Source organism: Grammomys surdaster, unplaced genomic scaffold (genome assembly GCF_004785775.1).
Source record: "Grammomys surdaster isolate TR1022 unplaced genomic scaffold, NIH_TR_1.0 64, whole genome shotgun sequence".
NCBI classification, from domain to species: Eukaryota; Metazoa; Chordata; class Mammalia; order Rodentia; family Muridae; genus Grammomys; species Grammomys surdaster.
Window position 1 is genome coordinate 11,848,002 of NW_021604566.1, and position 7,949 is coordinate 11,855,950.

Below are 7,949 nucleotides of genomic sequence, written 5' to 3' on the forward strand. Positions count from 1 at the left end.
TCCTCCAACATTATAGCCATTAGCAAACAGGAACAGTATTTCCAGATGCATCGTAAGTGGGAGACTGCTTTCTACCACCCACTCTGTGCATAGCTGGGAAAGTCATAAAGAATCCTAGGATGCTGCAACTCGATCTTTCAATCTGCCATCACTGATGACAATTTTCTGCATGACTGGAAGCATAATGTCTAAAAAGAAATCTCAGAGCCAGCTTTGGACAAGCTTTACCGTTCGTGACATCTGCCTTATTACCTATAAAAATGATGCACTGTGCAACAGCAAATTACTCAGCAAACAATTCCCAGACATCACCTTTGCTGTGGAGTGTGAAACAGAACTACTCCCTTTCCTGAATGTCAGGAGATTGACAGGGGAGAAATGACCTATTGACAGTTACTCAATGGGAAATGTCCCACCTCACTTAGATATATGACATTTAACTTCATGTACTTAGTAACTCATTGCAAAAATAAAATAGAACCATTGGTCCGGTGCATGCAGAACTCAGCAGAATATAAGCACATCCCTATGTGTGGAGCATGCTGTTGAAGAACACACTGGGGAGGGAAGGAGGGGGCACATTCAACCAACAAAGGCTGCTCAAAACGGACATGATGTCAGCAATTTTTAGTCTTAAAAATGTGTCTGAAGACTAATTTGAAATCTGCTAATGAAGACAGATTTGGGACCAGGAAATCCCTAGACCTAGCAGAATATTTCACTGCCCAAACATTGCCAGAAAGTAAAAACAAACAAACAAACAAACAAACAAACAAAAACAAAAAAGCCCCAAATAACACTAACCAACTTAATATGAACATTTCTGCATTATTTCTTCTGGCTTGGGCAAGCCTTGGGAATGATAAATGACACGAATTTGGGTAACTTCATTTGGTTCAATAAAGACCTCATTAAGACATTCAGGAGTTATCGATTCAGATATATGAGAGAAAACATCCCTAAATCCTGTTGCCAAGGGTGAGTTGGAATGTCTTAATTATACTCTGCCCCTGTTTCAGATGTCTGTATGTGTGCATGTGTTGGTGCTTCTATGTGCGGCTATGTACACATTGTGTGCACAAAGTAACGTGTCCTTTCCCAAACCTTGGAATGTGCTATTATGAGTCTGCTGAGAAACAGCTTCACATAACCTAACAGGATGCGGGCCCCTTAACTTTTTAACACACTTCCCCAATTAAGCATTGTGGGCTCCAGATTTTAACAGCTGTCTACAGCTGTTGAAAAGTGATTTATCATTGTCAAAGTTTGTGACCAAAACATTAAAAGATTTTCTTTTCTTTATGCTTGGCAGGCTGACTTTCATCTCCAGGCTATATCCATCCTCTTTAATGCTTTCTATTCACAGTTGCAATAAAAATGAAAGAAAAATATTTTACTGAATAATTTTGAATTTTATTTTCCTCACATAGAATGCTCTAATGATTTGTGAGAATCTTTTGTGTAAGAGAATATTACTCTAAAAAATATTTGTTTTGCTTTATGGAAAGAAGTAGAGAGTTTTGCTCAAAAGCCTTTTGATGGGAATCTGATTTTATTCATGCATAGGAAATTCTTTTAAATTCTAAAAATGTTCTAAGAAATCTAAAACCATTTCCTTGTTTGAATAACAAAAATCCTCCCCCTTTTAAACCACTGTTACAAAGACTTCCACATCAAACATGTGTGTTTTCACAGTGTCATACTTTGCTTTGAAAAGAAACCTTATTACCTCAAAAGTGGAAGTGGGGGAACCCTGGGAGTACCTATATCCAGCCTCCATTTTGCATTCTTGGTCTGCTGATCTTGGAGAAACAGAATGGAAGACTTTCTGTTATTCATTCTTACCTTCTCGTTCTCTTCTCTGTTACTATTTACCTAAAGTTACTGGGAATCAGATATTGTTTGCTACTCATCTGTTTAGTCAACAAGCTCAGACACTGTGTGTGTGTGTGTGTGTGTGTGTGTGTGTGTGTGTTACTTTGGAGTGAAACCAGGTCCCATCATGCTAGGCAATGGCTCTTTTACTGAGCTATCTTCCTAACCCTTCACATTTTTTTGTTTGTTTGTCTGTCTTTTAGATAGCGGCTCCCTAGGTTGTTCATGGTGACCTTGATGCCATTCTCTAATGTAAATAGATCTAGAATTTGCCATTTTCCTGCCTCAGCTTCTTGAATATCTTAGATTACAAGCCTGCATCACCAGGCCTAGCTCAACAAACATCTCTTGATACCTACTGTGTGCCACACTTTATTAGTGTCTACAAAGCAAATGTCCATGTCTTTCCCTCCAGAATTTCTGGTCTACATGTCAGTCAACACGTAAGTCCTTCGAACTTTGGACAAGTCTTGTCTAGTCTTTATTACATCGTCAACATAGCCTTTTACTCCTAAACCATTATTTTATTGTTTCTGTTCTCAAGGTTCTGTGAAATAAAATGTGCCCATTTTACTCTGCAAGCGAGTATACAACTGAATCTGAAATCCCTTTTCATCCCCCAACCTTAGCACAGAGACCCTCAAATGCCTCTCAGTGGATCCATCATCCACCCAGCTTTTGTCATGGAAACCAAAATTTGCAGGCTGTAGTGGACAAGGTTTAGGAGCATTTTGTTTGTTTGTTTGTTGTCTGTTTGTTTTTAAGTGGCACCAGCTGCCTTTAATCAAGACCTTTACCAGACTTTCTTACTCTCCATACCCCTAAATATTGGGAATCTAATATATGGACCTCTCAGTGACTAATGAATCAATGAAAAAAGGCAAACTAACATAGAAAGCCATTACAACACAGGTCACTAGATCACAGACATGGTAGAGACATGAAGGAAAATTAAGTATGTTTGTGACCATTTAATGTCTGACTGAAAATCCAAGCTGACTACTGGGCATAACTACCTCACACCAGCTCGCCCTCAGGGACTGTTGGTTTGACTCCAGCCAGTGTCTCCTCTGAGAGAAGAAGGGCAAGGCTAGGAAGCCTCCATTTTAGCTTCCCTGTCTCAGACATACCCTCCATCTGATGGCTTCCCTGAAGAACAGGCACTTGGCCATATTCAGCAGTTTGAGCTATAGATCTGTCCTCCTGAAGACAATGATTTCCTTGAGTAACTTCCTGTTTTAACAGCATTCCCTGGAGTGTTAGTATGCTGAACTGTAATCATGACAAGGTGCCAGAAAAAGCTAGAGCTGCACATGCTGCTCTAATCATGACCTGCAAGTATCTTGGAAAACAAAGAAAGCAATAGAAAAGGTGGAAGGACACTCCAACTTCAACCTCAGTTTCCCTTTTCATGTTGTAAGGCCCATTCCACAGGCTTTGACTTTTTTTTTTCTTTGAGAAGGTAAGCACCCTGAAGGGTCAAGAAAGAGCTAGATCCAGCGATCAAGACACATGCCATGCCATGAATAGACATCTGTGGATGACACAGGCTAATGTAAACCCTGCCAATCCCTCTTTCATGAAAAGAGGGAGACACCCAGGGAATGTGCTCTCTTGTATATCAGCTGACACATTGGATGCTGGCTACAGATGGATCTGAGGACCAGAGAACCATATAGGGAAGAAAAGGAAGATTCACATTCCTTTGCCTAAGTTTTCCTTTTATCAAGTTCAAGAAAAGTTGGAGTTAAAAGTCTGAGCGGTTGGGTCTGAGGAAATGTGATAAATTTCTCGGATTTATCTTTAAAGAACAGCTACAATATATCAAACTGTTTAACCTCTTTGAGAAAAAAAGGGAAGAGACTAGAAAAGTAAGAGCCTCCAAAACAATATCTCTTAAGAAAAAGGCTTCTTGAAGTGTCTGGCTGTGTGTTTCTCAGCTAATGCTCAGATAGAGTTTGGTAGAGTTCTGTTGCTGAGTCTCGTCTCAGAGGAAAATAAATGGTTGCAATTCAACTCTTAAAAGGTTCGTTTTACACATTTATTTTCCTAACATCTTGCTTCCTCTAAGTAACTCTCTAAAGCCAAAATTGTCCATATAATTGAAGAAAAACATGTGAAGAAACAACAGGATTTATGGATAGAACATTATTTTCTAAAGAAGACGACTCAAACCAATCCTAAGACAGAAAGACTCTGATATCTAAGAAGACACTTGGAAGGTAAAAACCTAGATTCTTTGAATACACATCAGAGAGAATGTTTAGTCTGGAAGAGACTCACATGTGAGCCTGCCTGGTGCATGGTAAGTACTCTGCGAATATGAGGACACCTGTTGCTGCAGATCCTGGGGGGCAAGGTGCGTCTGCTCAGCAAGAGGAGGAAGTGCCAAACTCTTGAAAATGTGGTCTGATGATGAGCTTGCTGAGCAGAGGGGAGGATACCGAAACCATGCCAGGCGACAGAAAGGAACAGAGAATCAATGGGAAGAGTGAACCACAACACTTAGAAAGCTCAGGAAAGGTCTCCAATGGTTGGCTGTGCTAACAGCCTAAAACAAAACAATAGCAGTTTGTATGGAAGACACTTTTCTAGAGAAGGAGCAAGCACTGGTATACAATCTCATAGAAGCAATGATTCAAGGATGAAAGATAAAGGCTTCCTCCACACACTCCTACTCCACTTGGCTGATTTGAGGACTGTCCTTAACTTATTTTTATTGCCTTATCAAAACACTCTGACCAAAAGCAACTTAGGGGAGGGAGGGTGTATTTTAGGTTACAACTCCAGCCTTTGAAAGGGAAGCCACAGTTGGTGAGTGCTAAAAGCAGCTGGTTATATCACATCACATCTGCTGTGCTTTCTCTGCTTAGGTCACAATTGGTGGTACCTGGCTTTTGCTACTACAGCTTACCTCTCTTGTTTGAGTGTTCCCTTCTACAGCTTAGCTAGTCTCCTGGACCCCAGTGCACTCTTTGCTTTTCCCACAATGCCTCTCACTGTAGCAAACTGCTGCAAAGGCTTAGCTTTACTCCACCAGTTAGCATCTTATATATTATAGTTCCTTTATTATTGTATCTTCAACAAACTTCAGAGATGTTACATCATCCCCACCCTCGACTCCAAATTGATTCAAAGGCCCAGAAATTTCTACCCTCACTACTATATAGGTATATATTACTTGAGGAAGTGCATGAAGGAGCTGTATGCCTTTACGTATCCTTCTTCCCCACTCCCACCCCTGGAATTCCTATACAGTGTTTTTGTCTGTGACAATGAAAGTTGTGTTAGCAACATTCAAAGGACTAGACAAGTTAAATTTCAGCATCATCTACCTTTCAAGATGAGCCTTTCCACTCTAAACTCCAGATGCAGACTGTGTTTACATTTGGCTCTTTTTCCAGCTTGATAGGATTAAGAGTGTTTGCAGTATAATCTTTCTTCTCTGCTCCTGTTATGCTGGTAAAAATCAGTATTTCTATCTTGAAGGGGAAAGAAAATTATATATACTTACATACATATATACATACATATATATAGTGTATGTATATGTATATATGTGTTTATGTATACACACACACATATATATATAAAATATGAGCATTATATGCACCATAAAATAACATTAATTAAATACTATTCTTTATATTGTTACATAATTGGGAAGACTCAAACTCCAGCTCAAAGAAATCTCACAATACCCACATTCTAAAGGGAGAGTCAAGTAATGAAATGAAAACACCCTCACTACTGGATCATCCAGCAGATGAAAGGGTGAAGCCAAATACAGCTCAGTAAAATCTTACCCTAATCATGTCGGTTTTCAGGGCAACGAAGCAGCAGAAAGCTAGGATTTGCACCCTAGAGATTACTCGGAGACTTGTTGCTCTGTGGAACTACAAGGAAACTTTCAGCAGCTCGTATGATTCTTGTCAGCTTTCCCACATTCACGTCTCACAAGCATTGTTCTGATATCCAAGATATGAAATTTGTGTTTGTTGGCCACATGCGAGTAGAGTGGTCCAAAATCCAACTAGCCCAGGGAACTGAAATCTTTTTCATTCCTTGTGGTTTGCTTGCTGATGAAAACGGCAGTTTGGATTCAGACGTTTCTATCGCCATGACGCCGCTGCTCTGTTGGTAGACTTACAGTTTGGTCAGCTTTGGCTGGAGGAGTCCAGAAGAGTTCCAGGTGATGCTGCCTGTAATTAGGGGCGTGCTTCTAAACTGTGTCTCATTTTGTAATCTCAAGTGGCTAAGTAAGTTAACTTATCTTTTTAGCCAGTGATGTTGTTCTGATTTATGAGCACCTTATGATCATTTATTTCGTTTAAAGTTTTACAAAATGAAATTTCTCCCATTGCACTTTTTGGTTTCTTGAAGGATTGTCTTGACTGTCTATTGAGTCGGCCCACTGTGGGGAACACCATTTCAGGACAGATTGCACAGCATGAGTGAAGGGACACAACTGGGAACAGGCGGGCGAGTGGGCGGGAGGGCGGTCGAGCGGCGGGAGGGCGGGCCAGCAGGTAGGCAGGTGTGTTCTCTGCTTGCTTTTAACCTCGGGTGTGAAGAGAACAGAGGCTTTAGAGATATCCCTTGTGTTCATTTAGTGCTTTGCTATATCAGTTTCCTAGCACCTCTAAAATGGCCATGAAAGGGATTTTCCTTCTTTTTATTCCTCATAGAGAAATGAATGATTTTCTCTAGGTTGTTAAGTTATTTAAAGCATTTTATTGATGCTCTGATTGTTCATGCTTGGACATTGACCCTCTTTAATCTCTTGAGCTTGATGGTATTGATGGTATACATTTCCTTATACAGGTTTTATTTTTCTCAGTAAGCGTCTCTGAGTCCAACTTCTTTTAGTAAACAAGCATTCAGAGACTACAAACTGGGAATTCTTGTTCCTCTGTTGATGTATGTTGGTTACTTTGTGGTTAGACATTCATAGTAATATACAATCTAGAAGAGTTTGAGCAACAAAAATATTTAAGATTTTCATTAAGAAAAGATTCAAGGAAAAAGTAAGAAGGGCCATTTGAATGTAGTGCCTCTAAATTGTGCCTCTTCCTCTGGCCACACTCTAGCTACCTGTTTAGGACTCCACAGCAACATCATAGGGGAACACAGCTTAAACGCTCCTCCCTTGAGCGCCTGACATGAAGCGCTGTGCCTTCTCTTCCCTTGAGCACCTGACATGCGTTCTGCGCCATTTCACCAGTCCTTACTGAGCATAGGAAAGTGGGGAAAACACAACGTAAACCATGGGACATAAGGTTGGGTGAGTTTAGCCAGACCGCCTGGGTCCTCTCGGTCCCAGCTTCCAGATACAGGTGTCAACTTCTGGAAAACCTAGGTAGGGGGGCATAACAAGAGAAGGTGTACACAGCCACCCAAACTTTTCTTCTTCAAATTTATAATTTTATAATTGACTACTTGTATAGACAGTGAGAATGGGTGTTCTCACCCCAGATGCCTTTGAGGGTTTAGTGGTGTATCTGCTAAGGACATTTAGACATCTGATTCTGTAGCGGTACAAAAACATGTCAGAGTGAGGAAATTTCATGTTGGGAGAACAATAACAACTGTAAAAATAAAGATCACAGATTGAAGTATTTTAAAAGTTAGACCGGAGAGATTAGAAGAACAGGTGAGCAAGTTTCTCGAGCATCCAGTAATTATTATTATTATTAATGATAATAATAATTATTATTATTAATTCCGATTATTAGTAATCGGAAACTAATAATTTGAATGATTGATACATTTGATGATATAAAAATCAAAATTTTGCCAAAAAATCAAAGTAAAGAAGGAATAAAAAACTAGAATAATATTTGCATCTTACATTTAATCAAAATGACTAACATATAGACAGATTTTAAAGAAAGATATTTATTCTTTAAAACTTGTTTTTATACAATATTTTTGATCGTGTTCCCCCATCCCCGAGTGCCTGCTAGATTTGCCCCACCTTGCTGTCCACCCAACATTATATTCTCTTTCTCTCTGAAAATAAAACAATCTTACAGAAAAATTAGCTAAAGACATAAATACAATGAATGTATATA